The 16,435-nt window shown below is 34.9% G+C and overlaps 1 protein-coding gene across 3 annotated transcripts in view; it reads right to left on the bottom strand.

The window, feature by feature from the left end:
* Positions 1 to 16,435, bottom strand: part of KIAA0825 (KIAA0825 ortholog) — a 250,949-nt gene that overhangs the window by 227,133 nt on the left and 7,381 nt on the right. For all 3 annotated transcript variants that reach the window (XM_062599053.1, XM_062599054.1, XM_062599055.1), the window contains exons 2-3: positions 12,168 to 12,241; positions 10,802 to 10,946 (exon numbers count right to left, since the gene is read on the bottom strand). The gene's annotated coding sequence lies outside the window, so the exon portion shown is untranslated. The remainder of the gene's footprint in view (positions 1 to 10,801; positions 10,947 to 12,167; positions 12,242 to 16,435) is intronic.

The raw sequence follows: 16,435 nt of genomic DNA, 5'->3' as shown, positions 1-16,435 counted from the left end.
ACAAAGAGACAAAGGCTTGCAACATTTAAGTATCACTCATTCAAAAAGCAGTCCTATTTTCTGAAGCTGGAGAATGTGGAAAAGTTTTAATCATTTTTTGCTTGCATAACTCCATTTCCTAAGGTTTCATGTCATAATGCCTAATGCTTAACATGACAATATTAACCCTGCTTAACATGACAACAGATCCTTAACACAACCCTATATCCTTAAATGCCAGGCGCAGGAAGAGGTTGGTATTTGGCAAAGTCATATGACAGAGATCAATCCTCCTTAAGGGATCATGATGACAAACAAAGCTGGGTCCTGATTTCAGCCTTCAGTGGTAACAGCTACTACTTTCTGTGTAGACAACCTTTATTCTTTTGGATTTGTGTTACAAGGAGGCCTTGGGAAACAGGAAAAGAGAGAGAGAGAGAGAGAGAGAGCCTCCAAAGTCTCCTTTTGCAAAAAGTTTACCAGATGAAAGTGTGAGTAAGAAAAGATCACATTGTGACTTATGTAAAAACATCCACTAGCCAAGGGACTGCCTGGACATCTAGATAAAGCATTTGGAAACCACCTTACCAAACATAAGGATGGGGAGGTCTTTAAGGCTCCCTACTGTGTACTGTGGGAAAATTAACTGATTGCAACTGAATTCCACATAGGATGCTTATTTTTGTCAGATGAATCACATCTGGAATGTTTTAAGTAGGAAATACACCAATAGCCAAAAGCAGAAAAAAGCAGTTTGATGGAGATTGTAAGACCCTTTGGAACGAATTACACTAAATACGTTAGAAGTGGACTTAGTACTGAAGACCAACCTCTGCCACATCCAGGGGAGTCTCCTTGACTCCACTCTTCCTAGTACCAAAGGAAACAATGAGAAGGTATCTGTGGTCCTTTCACTTCTTCAGATGCATCAGTAACCTGAGCTACAAGTTCTGTGCTAACACTCATCAGTCAAAAGGCCTCATGAGTGACCGGTGGAGTTGAGGAACTCTCAGAACAGTCAAGACAGTGCTGTGAAATGATCATGAAAGATATTTCCTGACATCAAACCTCTTTGGAAAACGTCAGCTACTGCACTCAAAAGTGTTCAGCTGACAAAAAGGACATGATTAAATCCAGCGAGTTTCATCAGATACTTCTCAAACCCCACTCAGAATCTGGACCTAAGTAACTGGCACACAGTATACCAGTCAGAAAGATGCTTCTCCTTCAAATTATAGAATCATATCGCCTTCCTCTAAATTTCTGTTTCTGAATAATTTTTCCAAAAATTACTTTTTGTATCGTTGCCTCATGTTGCATGAGAATTTATTCAGAAACACAGATTGGGAGGAAGGAAAAAAATCAATTAAAAAATCAAGACAACAATATGAGGGTGTTTGCAGATTCTTCCTGAAGACAATGAAAAGATTAAGTGCCAAAACTGTGTATGATATAAGACCCATAGCTATGAGAAAGCAATGTGTGTAAGAACAGATTCATTGCTTTATATAACTGAGAGGAACTGAAAAAGTTCCAGGTGCACAAACCACTTAAATTTGTGACGACCAAGAGAGTTCAAGCAGTGCTGAATTTTATACAAAAGAAAACCGAGAACTTCCAGAAGGATAAAGTATCACATCTCTTTTGGTGGGTAATATTGTCTAAATGCTCCTCTTTTTTGGAAAAAATATAATTACCACTATGATACACTGAGTCCTAATTGAGTTATAGAGTGGCAGGCCTATCTTCTTCTTTATCCAGAGAGTTAACAAATAGAAGAATTACTTCCTCCACATGTAGGGATTTTTCTTCTCTGTATATAAAGCTAAATTTAGATTTTGCAAAGTATTAAAAGTATAATATGCAAATTTTTGAAGCTGTTCTTAAATCTCTAAAATCAAAACAATTTTGATTATTATATTGTAAATGTTTTGTCTGATAGTTTGCATATTAAATTGTTTTAAATATTCAATTATGCCTTCTCTCAAGAAATAATATTTGACTAATAATGTTCTCAAATTCCTTTTTTTTAAAAAAAAAAAAATTGAGGCACTCAGAACAGTTCATTAGACAGGACTACACTGAAATTTATACTTAAAGCCAGAAATAAAATTTTCCATTTGGTATTTTAATAATTGTATTTCATCTTCAAAATTCAGTATGATACCTTTGAGGACACTAGTTTTTTAACAATAATGACCAAAGATTTACTAAATTTGTCTTGCAAAGGACTTTGTATTCACTTTGTTCTTCATTTTTGCTCCAGGTCTTATATTTAAGATCTCTGTAACTATTTATATATTTACATAGATAAACATTCCAAATTTCAAACAAAAATTCCTCTGTTACGTAAGCAGTAGGGTACTTCTATAAAAAAATATGAATTTAATAAATCAGTAACATTTTGCAAATAAACATTTTATAAACAAATATTTACAAACTTTAAAAATACATAAACATTATATGAATAAAATGCTATTGTTCTCTCTCTTCAGAATCAAATATTGCCAGACTGCCAAATATACGAGTTGCTAAGGTTGTGAAATCTTTTAAATTCTACTGTGTTTCTCATTGGCTGTATTCTTCACATACAACTCCAATTCTATCAAGTATAGCCAGTTAAAGAGGCAGACAAATCCCCAAAATCTGAGGCCTGAGGGACAGCATTTTATTCTTATCTATCACAGAACATTATTGCAAGAACAAAGACAAATTGAATAAACAGTAACTTAAAGAATTATTATCTGTATTTTTTTTTTTTTTTTAGAAAGGTGACTAAATAGAGCAAGCTTAGGAAGAGCTTAGATGTTAGATGTTAGAATTCTTATTTTGAGATATATTTATGAAAAGAAAGGTCTATTTCTGTTTGAAAGCAAAATACAGTAAGTCACCTGGCTTTGTCAAAGTAAAACAATAAAGGTAGAAAGTGTACAGCTATTTTGCGTATCCTAACCTGCCATATTTACGAAAAATAGATACTAAGAAACAAACGGGAGGTAGCCAAAAAAGATTATATGTGGATCTGAAAGGGTACTTGCTACCTCTCAAAACATCCAACTGGTCTTCTACCTTGAGATAGCTGCTATATGACCCAGAATCACTTCTGAATGTCTTTTTTTTTATAGACAACTATGTACTCTTATCAAATATAATTGAAATGACTCTTTAAAGAAAGACAATATGATACCATATGCCACTTATCTTGGCTTCATAGACCATAAACCACACTTTGACAGCTATTGACCTACTTGTTTATTTCAATTTGAGCAAACAGGGTAGTAAGTCACCTCCAAAAACTGAATATATGACATGAAAAAGGATAGTTAAAGGATAGTTAACTTTAGCTAAAGACGCAAAGAGATAGGAAAAAAAAAAAAAAAAAAAAAAAAGAACGCTTGGAAAACTTTAGAAATACTTACCTTCATTATTTGGAAATCCAAACTTATTGTTCATTTAAACTTAACCCCCTAACCCAAATGTTAGTTCAACACAGATCATGGTATTCTTTGTGTTAAACAACCCCCTCCCCAAACTAACCTAATGTAATTCCCCAGTAACAAAAATTGTAATCTGAGCTCTAAATGTTTTTCTAAATAGTATTCTATATTTTGTGCTATTTTTGAAATTCTGCATTTGGAAGTATTTGTGCACACAAAGCATTTAAAGAATACGACCACTGAATGATAACATTACCTATGATACTGCATGGAGAAAGAGAAGCTAGTATGAAGATATGTAGTTGACATTTGTCACCATTTGTCCCCAGATGAAATTAATTTATTGAGGGTAAAAAAAAAAAAAAGCTTCTAAGTTGCTTCAAAGTGACTGGCTCTCACTTGTACACTTTTATACCATCATCAAAAGTTAACAAAAGGCTACATAATACGCAGCTATAACACAATGATGTTTACAATGGAGTATGTCCTGTCAGTGCTCAAAAGAGGTAAGTCTGTCTAGATGCCAATAAATGCTTGGCCATGAAATGGCAGATCAGCCAGCTTGCTTTTCCCTCTCTCAGGGTAACCCTACTTCTCTCTAACTTCATTACTGGTTTTGTGCAGGTGAAAAACTGGCTATGGCTGAAGTGTGCTCTATCACCTCCCATTTACCCTAACACCTGAATGCCAGTTCACAGCTACCAATTCACACTAGAGTACAGTGCGGCCTGTGCTTCCAGGCAGAGCACATCAACCTTCACCAATTTAAGCGGAACATAATATTTGCTTGCACTGAAAAGAGACATAAGGTCACTGAAATAGCGTAACTGGTGACAGCACATAGCATTTTAACACCACTAATAGCATAATCTGTGACAACGTACAAGCATTTTGTGCTGCAGCTAAACAGAAGTATATAACTGCAAAGGGGCTAATAGAGATTTGTAACATGGCTGCACAAATGGCTTCAGGAAAACATCTGCAAGCAGTCAATTCTGCAACAAAAGAAGAAAGAAGAAATGCAACTCAATCAGGAAAGATGTCTGCTGGAACCAGAATAATCCTGCAGAATAAACAGAAAAGATGCCTGGCAAAACCAGTACGGGTCTGTTGAGAGCAGATGAGATCCTCCCTTTCTTTCTGAGGAGGAGAATGAGAAGCATAAAACACAAAGTATGATAGAGGAAACAGAAAAAAGTCTCCTATTTAGGTTCAGGCTTTCACCCATCAATGAGCTCAAGCAGACCACCTCAGTGACTAAGACCTCCAAGGATCCAAGCCAACAATGTTAGCTATCCAGCATTAACTCTACGGTATTGTATACTCACAGATCATGTAAGATAAGCAAGTTAAGGACTAATTGTTCTAGTATTGCATGTTCCCGGCTGTTAACAATTAAGAACCAACCACTGGTGATGTGTACTGTTAATAAAGGCTAAATCAGTAAAGTGTTGTTTTAAAGTTTGAAACTGGCCTGATTTATCAGTTTTCTAAACACTACCAGTAATCTGTAATTCTCTAAATGATAAATATTATATATATACATACATTCAGTTGCAAGTGTCATGCTCTTGTGAGCAGAGCACAATTCCTAGTTCTGCTACACACTTCATATGTAGAGCATGAGTTGGGTAAATCACCTATTCCTGTTCTTTAAATTTGGTGACAGGAATGCTATTTCCTTTCTCCTCTTTCCTTTGTCCTACTTATATTGTGAGCTCTTCAGATTAAGGATTGGCTTTTACCAGGTCTAGCATCAACCACAAATGATGCAGGATCTCAAGCTGGTAGCTGCTATTTACTTCAGAACAGAAAACTGTAATAGTCAGCTAAACTCAATGTACAGACATTGATGCACCAAGTCTGGGCAATACTAGTACAGGCTTTTGCAACTGCAGAACTATACATTTCATTTCTACCACTGCCTACCTTCTTCATTACACTAGTGGTTGTTTGTGACCCATACTCCCTCCTCCAGCCAATATCAGGGTCCTGTACCCTTCTCTCACAAGAGTTCTGTCTGCTCCTCACTTCTACCTCCTCTACCAGGGTTCCCTTAACAGCAAACTCATATTGTGTGGCATTCCTTATTTCGCAAGTATGCAAACAATATGTAATCTCATTTCCTATGCTCATTCTGCTTACCACTTTTGTTGTGGGAGATGAGTCAGTCTGGACGCTAATAACAATACTGTGAAGACAGATGAAGATGAGAGACAGACCTTGTAATACTGGCAAGCATTAACTATTCAAATATTAATTTTTAGCCATGATGTTCTTTGAAAGATACTTGAAGTGATGGCCATTCTAAATAATGGCAAAGGCTTTCATGTGTCACCTGTTTTCCTCCTTTCAGTTCTCTAATTTCCTATAAAATCACTAAGACTCTCCCCGGAATATTGCCCCAAAATTGAATTCTTCACAAAGGGCTTGTATTCAAAAACAGAAAAGGAAACTACATTGAAAAGAGAGCAATCTTTCAAACTTGACTAATGAGATGTCATATCTTTTGCACTGATTTGCCTATTGTTCAAAGATTGAAAGTTTACTATATAACCAAAGAGATAAAACAAAGGATTAAGATTAAATAATACATTGTATATTCACTAGACACCAAAAGATGCATACCGTATGCAGCTAATGTATCTCCAGCAATTAAAAATTCAGCTATATGAATATTGCAATGATTTAAGTTTTTGAATTATTTATTTCAAAGTGGCAGAAAAGATCACTATTTAAAAATAACATGCAACATGAAAGTCATGAAAAATTGATGTGCAACAGACAATCTTTAAGATTTGAGCTCCCTTTATGCAAAGCTATTAATGCTAAAAATTTCCTACCAAAATTCAAGTCCTTGGGAAAAGAAAACTTATGACCCGCTCCAGCAATTCCTAACACTCAGTTTTATTCCCTCCGAAGTATACTTGCAATTGTATGAACTCAAAAAGAAGTATAATGTGGTGCTGGTTAAATCAAACCACAAAGGAAAAAAAGGAAATTCTCACCAAAGCCACTCCCTTCTTTTCTTCATTTGCCTCTAGTCTCTCATCCTCTGCCATACTCCCGCCTCTCAGATTCCCCAATGAAAATAGATGCTGGATGGCTTCATGTTAAGTCAGAAAAATCATCACTGTAGCTACATTTTACTGTATTTGCTGCTTAACATATCCCAACAGTGAATCTAACATTTAGAATCTATCATATCAACATAGTCATCATGATCCAAGCAGCAAATAATAGAGAGTGTCAGTGTCAATTTTGCTTTCTCACACTTCCTTCCCTTCACTTCATCTGATTTTAATAATCCCTGTCAAACCACAAACAGTCCAAATTACCTTCTTGACACAGAAGCTTTCAAGGAAGAGACAGAATCTCAACTTTCATTTAGCAACTACAAAAGCAAGCTGTCCAACTGGACAAATATTATTTCCACTCTTGACAATCTCTACACTAAAGCATGCGGTTTAATTTTAACTGAAGCTGCCAAGAGTTTGATATAAGCTTCTTGTTTAGTGTAGACTGACTCACAGGATTAGCAGACCAACAACTGTAATTGTGTTTAGAGAAGCCAACACTCCCAGCTAAAAGAGAAAAAGCCACATGCAAGAGATGACAATTGCATGTTATAAGGGAACAATAAACCGAATTAAGAAAAAGATTATAAAAATAATTTCAATTAAGTAGATCTCATAAGGTCTGTTTCAAGAGCAATTTACATTTCTAAGATAGACCAAATGGTAGCTACCAAGATGTAATATAAATCAAACTTTTAGGGAACACAGAATTTGTAGCTTCATCTACATGGGTGACAGTCTAAGAAAGGTTAGCATTTGACAACAGGAAATATGTTCAACGCAAATACGCTTCCACAAAAGTACGTGATCTGTAATCATTTTCCTCTCTGTTAGTTTGTCTTCAAAGCAAGCTTGATAACATAACTCACTACCTCACGTAGATCAGTTTAAAGGTAATTGATTTCTCTGATGAGGCACAGTATTGTAAATTAGCATTCTATTTGAAGTTTATGTGGATTAATCAAAGCAGAATATATTTTTATATAAAATATTTTCTTCACAGAGACACAGCACTCTCTCTAATCATCTAGAAGTCTATAGCTTCTTCGTATTTTTAATTACTTAAAGTTGAAATCAGGTTTTGAAGTGTTACTAGCTATAAAAAAGCAAAACAGAATAACCAGGATGATTCCCACCAGAAGACTCATGTTGTAAAATATTTGTTTAAATACTTCAAATAGCCTGTCCCATGTACAGGCCTATTAAGACTAAACAAAGCTGCTTTAAAAGATTCTATGGTAACTAGTAAGAATATATCAAAATAATAAAAGCCTATCTTTGAGAAATCCATAAAATCACTTTATGAAATAGAGAGGTATATGCCTATGTGGTGTTTAGCGTTCCACACCAGGAGAATTATGCTTTCTATTAATCAGAACGCAGGCCTGAGTTAAGGGCTTTTTGTTTGTTTTTCTTTTCAACATATTGGGATAACAGCTGGATCTCTACAATCCACCCCCTTTCAGGGTAGGATATCTTCCTCCTCGTCTTATTATTTTGCTTCCCTTCCCAGAGAAGGTAAGTCTTACCAGACGGTTTTTTTTCTCTTTCAGCATTGGCTAGCTGACATACAATTTTGATATTTGGCAGCACATTGATCCTACCATACTAGGTCTACATCTGATTTGACCTATATTATCTTTTATCCTATATACACTGATGAATAAAATCCCCTAGACTTCTGCAGAAGAGAGAAAAAGGACTACTAACATTTAAACTTTGGATGCTCATAAGGGTAAAGTAGGCTAACCAAAAGGTAATAGAGGATTTTAAGAGTCTAGCAGAAGTCTCTCTCTGTTACATATAACTCTACAATAAAAGTTTGCATAACGGTAAAGTAGGTTAGAAGATCATTATCAAAGCATCTTAAAAAAGAAGCTAACTGTAACACACAGATAGATGTTATTCTCAATTTTAATTAAAAGCACACTGATTTACGTTTCTTTCAGCAGTGTTTAATTCCAGCCTTAACTGTCCTGAGTTCCAGTTAACCAGCACTTTGAATCCAGAGAACTCACAACTGACGTCACCTAGATTTCTGCATTAAAAAGTTCAAATCACACCTCTTGTAAAAGTTACACTTTTCATGATTATTACTTGCCCATTATCTTACTGGCTCATCCATTTCATTCAAATAAAATATAATTCCTTATAAGAGGTCTGCTACTATATCTGCCTCTCTCACTTTCCCTTAATATTTCTCTCACTTTCCATATTTTCTTGGCTTTTGGGAAGCTGAGACTTTCTCCTCTCTTCCCATTCAAACTTTGACCAGAACATTCAGCAAAAATAATCATCAATGTTGACAAACGTGTTTTAATGTTTTGCTGTTAAGATCTAAAAGGATGAACAGGACAATCACCATTGCCTACAAACTTGGGCAAACTTGTCACTATTTACGAACAGCAGCAGCCTCTTATTCTGTGTTACCACAACACCTTACTCCCGGAACACACTTGTTGTTCAGCATCACATAAAAGTGTTCCCAGGTGGCCATTTTCTCTGAATGTTTCCTGCCACAGTCTCTGGACACACTGCAAATAGCAAACATTGTTCAATACCATAATAAAGGCAATACATTTAAAAACACTGTGGGCATCCTTCTTGCCTCAAAGTTTTTTGTTTAACTCAACCTTATCTGGGCCTGAACATATTTATTTTCCTGGGAGAAGCTAGAATTTAGGAAGCTGGACTTTTTTCTCCAGGACAGGAGTTTCTTAGGTAATTCATAAGCCACATTTAACGTCTTTTTTTTCAACTAGTTGCTTGGAGTGAGCCTTCATTTTCCTATTGTACCCTATGCATAATCTTCCTACTGTACCCTAGGCATAATCTTTTCCGAAAAGTTTTGTATCATTTTTACCAACTTCTGTTATTAGATGTTATGTCTTTATTACTTTGCAAGAAGTGCAAGTCACTTCTATGATGCTATAGATACAACCAATTTGTAATAAAGTAGTATTTTAAAAGAATATTTACAAACATACTTTGTGCACACAAGATCTGTATGACACAGAATCAGTAAGGTTGAAAGGGATTTCTGGAGATCATCTAGTCCAACCTCCCAAACATCTCCTGGTGCTGGTTCCACTGGGGCTTGAACCCAGGACCTTCAGCATGTAAAGCAGATGTGACAACCACTACTCTATCCCTCACAGTATCTTTGCATTGCCACTGAAGAAGAAAGAAAGAAAAATAAGCAAATAGCTATAACGAAAGGAATTTTCTTCCTCTCAAGGATCTTTTAAATGACAGATTGCTCTCACACTCCACTCTTCTGGGGAAAAAGTGTTATTCAAGTTGAGACATGCAATTCCAGATGAAAAAAGAGCACCACTTTGAAGTTCCTGGTCACAGGGCAACTGCAGACTCATGCAGCTGGCAGCTCATGAAAGACACAACCTTTTTCAGGCAAATTCCTCTATCTCTGTATGCCATGTGTGTATGTACAAGAATATTAATGTGGCACTCAAATGGGTTCTGCCATCTCTTCCGGGAAGATGCTGTGTAAAGAGTATTATTTCTAAAGTTGATGTTTGTGTAAAAAGATGGGAAAGGGAATCATATGAAAACATGTTCTCACAAAGGAAGACAAATCTCTCTTTGGAACCAGACTAGGACAATAATTTATTGTACAAAGAAGAAAGAATCAGCTGTTTTGTGATGCAGAAAGGAGTTCCTCCTCCCTACTCTCTTAAACAACTTCTATAAGGATATTATACGAAATTTTCTACTGCAGAAAGCACTTAGCCTTTGGTTTCGTGATTAAAAGTGCTAGTGTTCATAAATATCTTATAAAGGAACACCATGCACTATATTATTCCTTACATAATTACAAGCCTCAGATGAACTGCGTGATCACCCAAGTGGAAATACAGTGTAAACATGCATACTGCTTGCTTATCGCCATGAAATAATATTGAATTGGAACATAGAAATCTACTTTTTTTTAAAAAAATGAGGACAGTATTTAGAGTTTCTAGAAAGAAAAGGAGGAAAAATTCACAGATTAAAGAAAAAAAGGAATAAAAAGTGTTTTCTAGGGTCACATTAACATTTTAGCAAATTTTTTTTCCTTAAATTAATCTTATAGCATTTTAGAACTTTTGTAAAGCAAAAATTTAATAAACCATATAAGATTCAAGCTGGGAACTTATATTACAATCAAGATTTTTAAGGTTCAATCTATATTTTTTGTAATTTAACTGCCTAAAACTGAGCATAGTGACAGCTCTGCCAGAACACTCTTCAGAAGAAAAAGCTGTGATTAAATCTATTTTTATTTTAAGTATTCTACAGTGAACTTACCTTAGAGTTGATATTCTGTTAATCTGCAAGATTAATTATGCTTATCCTGAGCCAATGAAAAGTAGGTGCTTGCAAGCCAAGACTCCCTTCACTGGTACAACACCAAAAGCAGTGTGGAAGATATCATTAGTCCAAACAATACCTCCTGTGAAAAAAGTAGTTAATGGTATGTATTCTGAGTAAGGAGGAAAGAGTTCAGGGATGGAAAGGGGAAAGAGCATTTCCTGAAACAACATTCTTTCTTTTTCTAGATGAGCTGGTAATAAGTGATATTACAATATTGTGGCTCATTGCTGACCTTTGAACACAATTCTGAACCTTTAAGTTTGTCACAAGTAACAGATTCAGAAACTTTAGCAGTTTATGCCACAGGCTGACATAGAATGAATGACTGGATTTTTAATACCATGATATACTGAAATTTGCCTTTCAATTTTTCTTCTATCACAATGTCAGGAATAAGTTTAGTCAAAGAACTGATTTGGCTATATTCCTCAACACCTTCTACATCTGCATTACCTGACATAACTCACATGCTCGCAGTCAAATGGCATCTTAAGTATCAAAAACAATGTATACCCTACTATTCACATTTCAAATAATCCACTTCTTAATCTGTGCTACTGGGTGATACAGCTTCATAAACCACTTTTTTTCCTAGGACAATTACAAGCTGTTACTCGAGTCAGATTTTTGTACTGCTATGCACCAATGACAATGCAATAATAAGAGCAGAAGGAAACAGATTGATTGTGCCAAGAAAACAGTTTCATAGACCTTGAGAGAGAGGCCACATTTGCAGACCTTTTATTCATAAGGTCAAGAGGAATTATTTTGGTTTTCTGTATAATACGGAACAGACAGTATTGTAAAAATGTAAAATGTAAATGTAAAAAATATTAGAAACTGCTGCAACTAATGAAATACACAGTTATAATAAACATTTCAACAACAGTGGTCTTAATCAGTTCTAAAGCAACCATGTATTCCTTTTGGCAAATAGATACATTGTTCAGATTTCTTCCCAAATTACACTAACTTGCATCCAGATTTCTTACCTACCCATTTCTGCATAGTTACAGCCTGTAGCCATTTTTTATATCTAGTGTAAAGAGATGAATTTTTAAAAGTGTTAATCTGAATAAAGCTTCCTTAAAACGTTTAAGAAAACCTTAAAATTAAATATAGCATCAGTTTCTCTTGCATTTTTCCTACATTTTGTTCAATCAATAAAAGTTCACATACATTCTTGACTAGAACCTATCAGCATCTTCCTATAAACGTCATAGGTTTCATTCTATTAGAACTTTATAAGCATTTATAGCAATTCAATTTTGGAAGATACCCAACTTACATAAATACATACCTTTAGTCAGTATGTTCTCTGTGTAACTGAAACTGTCTTCAGTTTTAAGTTTTCAGTACTATGGAAAAGTGGCCCTATGTAAAAAAGAAGGTAGTAAAATTACCACTAAGTAGCATTTGAGGAATTAATATTTTCACAGATAAAAATTCCAATTGCTCAAGTATTACATAAAATTGCTCATGCAATAAAAAGATACTTCTTCATTCCAACTGATGCATAATAGCCAAAGTTCCAAATGTTAAAAAAAAAAAAAAAAAAAAAAAAAAAAAAAAAAACAGTCTTAGGGGCCTTTATTTCAGTTGATACTTTTTCCATAAAGCATGATGATTATGTAATATTTCATTTTATTGTTCCAAAGGTAGCGAATCAATGCAGAGAAGATGGGATGGGAAATTAGAAGGTCAGAGAATCTGTCAAAATAGTGTATGGCACCTATAAGAAATGCTTAGGTAAGGTCCATTCAGCTCAGTAGTTGTTTCTGAAGCTTTATAGAAAAGTTTAATTGAGACTAATCTATATTGAGGTCACATACTTACAGAATAAGCAATTTAGAGAACAAAAGAGATTGAAGCTCGAGGAGAATATTTTATTACAAGAGTTAGACACTGACTACTAAACCCACTATCTTTTGTGGATACCCGTGTAATGAACCAAATCAGGTAGCTGAAAAGTAGCTTGGCAAAAAAGAATCCTATTATTCTTATGCACCAGGCACTCACTCCATGCAAGCCTGTGTACCTCCATTTATTCAGTAGCTGTATAAACACTAATGCTGGTACAGGTGGGGAGGTGATTACAATGAGCGTCTGATAGAAGGCTGTTTACTTGGCAGCAGTGTCAGTTCACACTAGATTAAATTGACCAGTCCGCTAGGAAAATCATAGACCGTATACATTAGGCTTATACAATACAGACCTTGAGAAATCATCTCTACAAAGACTTGAAGGACTGTGTTTACGCACACATGCTGAAGTCTCAGAATATAAAGTTCCATTACGTTTAACAGCCACAAAATAGGAAAATGTATGTAAGAAATAACAGGAAGTATCCTATTCACCAGCTTTGGTTTCATAGTATTTTAAGTAATTGAAAAAAAAATTTTTACAAGGCTTTCTACATGTATTGAATTCTTGTTTTATTCAGTACTCTTTAAGAAGAAATGTGGTTCTTTCTGTGGAAAAGCCCTGGGAACTATTAACACTTGCCAGGGTTTTAGCTGTAATATCCCAGGCCTAAAGTTTCCCTAACTGTTTCCCAAAAGTTCTATGGAAGAACAAGCAAAAGCTAGAGGAAAGGAAGTTCAAAACGATTATGTATATCCCTGTTCTTTGACCAATACTTTTACATCTGGTTTTAAATGAAGAACAAAACCGGTACTTCTTGCATTGCTTTCATTACTTTTCTGAAAACAGAGAGTATGCAAAAAGCTGTATCAAAAATGACAGTAAGGTTGCAACTCCAACCTATAAAAGCCAAGAAATTTAAAGTTAATCTGACATTCAATCCTTAAATCATGCAATTGTGCTTCTCTTTTAAAAAGCAACAATGCAAGTTAATGACAAGTTGTCAGCCCTAACTTTGAATTGCCTGAAGTTTGTCATGGGGTGTTTGTGTCACAACCTTAATGTTATTTAAATGTAGTTTTTAGTATCTATTATTTAAAAAGGTCTACTTCACGACAGCAAAAAGCTTTGATGGAGTAAACCTCAAAGTATACTGTAGTGCTGGTATGCCACTTCATTAGAAGTAGTGCATAAAACATATGCTGTTGACAAATCTAATTCATTAAAGGTGAGGTAGATGCACTTTAAAACAACTGGCTGGCATCATTATCTACAGTTCCTTTTATAAATTATTCTTCTTTTCCCTTTTGACTGAACTTGTCAGTGTTCCCTTTTCAGATTGTGAATGTTTTTGCCTTAAAATTCAATACCTTCAACATGTTTGGACAAGTTAAATAAGTAGCGTATTTGCTAAAACTGAGATTGTAAGCAGAAACATTCACACTGATTATTTCACCTATATTAACTAATGAGGATCAAAATTAAGTAACAATGTATAAGAGTTTCAGCTTTATCAAACATAAAATTTAAAAATGAAGAGAAAAGGAAATTACAAAGTAGAGCAGAGAACCATTCTGGCAGCTTTTTGCATTGCCATTCAGATGACTTGGATTCAGAATTGAATTGAATTCTGCAAGAAAGGAGGAGATCAGGCACATCACAGATCTGACAGCTAGCTGACATACTTAGTTTTAAAAGGAAAAATTGCTAACTGTATTACTCAGACTTTTGTAAAAGCCAAAATTGGTGTAAGAGCTAACAAGTATAAAATTGCCCATAAATAAGTTTAAACTGGGAATTGAAGAATGGCCCTACCCATCAGAGTGGTGAAGTGCTTGAACAGCCTTCCAACAGAAAAAAAAAAACAGATACAATTTGTCCAAAACTAATCAAACTCCATCTTTGGTTATCACTGCCTGTGCAAATATAATTTTTTTTCCCTCTTCAACATAGGGAGAGTGAAGTCCTTCCAGTTCTAGATCACTATAGTTTTTAGAAACCAAATCACAGTGCAGGAGCTTCATTGAATCAATTAAAGAAGAAAAAAGAACATTTTTGAGGAATAAATATAGAATACAATACAGTTAAGTTCCATGAATCACATATTCACCAACATTCTAAATCACATTGTATGTAAGGCAATTAAGGGAAAAAAAAATCTTAATCAAGGCTCTTTCTGTAACATAATTTTCCTTTTGATTCCTTATGAAGTGACCAAATAGTTATAGAAATCTTTGCACAGAATGCATAATAATATTTCAGTATGGCTACACTCCATACATGTATTTTTCAGTGATTTGGCTGGACCAACAAAGAATTTTGCCTTGCTCAAGAAAAAATCCTATATAAGATATAATACCATCCTGAATATTTTTATATAGACATGTGTATACAATATTCTATATTGTCTTTTCCTTAGTATGCCAGATATTTAAAGATCTCGGTTTCATAAAAATTTGTATTTGATTTCAATATAAGCTCTGATAATATTCTAGAGAAAACTCTTTCCCTCAGGAAACTGTCTCCCTCTTTAGCTTGGTCATTGCTTAAGAAAAGAAAGACAAAATAGTTAATCATAAAAAAAGGTGCTTATTCAGTTCACAATACAACTGACAGCTATCTGGAAATTTCTTACACACTGTGAGCCACTTTCTTTGAAATTCATCCCACCTGATAGAGGAGTCTGAATCTCCTCTCCCCTCCACTGCCCCCCAACTCTGTTCTACCAGGCACCAGCACCTGCTGTATTTGTTCTTATTATAAATCTAAGAAAAGATCCATGAAGAAAGAAAAAGAAAAAAAAGTAAGTATTTACAATGGCAAATATTATGAGACAATCTGTAATCACCCAGTATTACTCCTGATCCTTACTCAACTTTTTTCCTAGCAAATGAAATGTCTTCTAATTTGCCTATCAGGGAACGAAAGCACTGGTCACCAGCCACTAGGAAGCATCACCAGTTTCCTAATTTCTAACAGCGCTTTCCCAAAGGCAACAATTTCTACATAAAAAAAATAACATACTCAACAGAAAATTTAGACAAATAGATGATAATGGATAGTACTGATTACATATATTAAGTAGCAAGTGATTTAATTATCTCCTACTCTTCTCTACTTGCAGACAAGCTGGCTCCAATATAAGACTTACCCTGAAAACTTAAAAGGTGAACATTTTGCCTAGAAAAATTTGGCACAATGGTAACTTAAATACAGAACCATCTCCAAACACAATTCATTTCAGCCTATTTTATTCCTACATGGATTGCAGCAAATCAGTTTCTTCAAAAACTCTAAAAGAACTGACAAATTAATTTACCACATTTCAATTAGCATCTATCTTCCACCTCACTGGAGTTGTATCACGTATGTCCAATATACTACATATCTGCTTTTCCTAATTAAAGTTTCCCCATTACTCCTCATGCCATTCCTTTTCTCTTAGTTCCATCTCCTACCAGACTGCCTTTACCATCCTGTGAGTGGAACCGTCATATTTGTCCAAGCCTTCCCCCGCTAAAACAAGGGGATAGCGAGCTGCAGTTGCGCAGACTACAACGGTATTTCCACTCCAGGAGACACCTCCTCAAAGGCCACCTGTCCATAGAATCCCTAGTGAACTGAATTCATACTATTTCACTTAAAACAATTTTGTTACTAAAAAGATCCATATTCTATTGACTGTTGCTACTAGCAACTCATCTT

Source organism: Rhea pennata, chromosome Z (assembly GCF_028389875.1).
Source record: "Rhea pennata isolate bPtePen1 chromosome Z, bPtePen1.pri, whole genome shotgun sequence".
Lineage (NCBI taxonomy): Eukaryota > Metazoa > Chordata > Aves > Rheiformes > Rheidae > Rhea > Rhea pennata.
The sequence above is the reverse complement of the archived record's forward strand: the minus strand, read 5'-3'. Positions and strand labels throughout refer to the sequence as shown.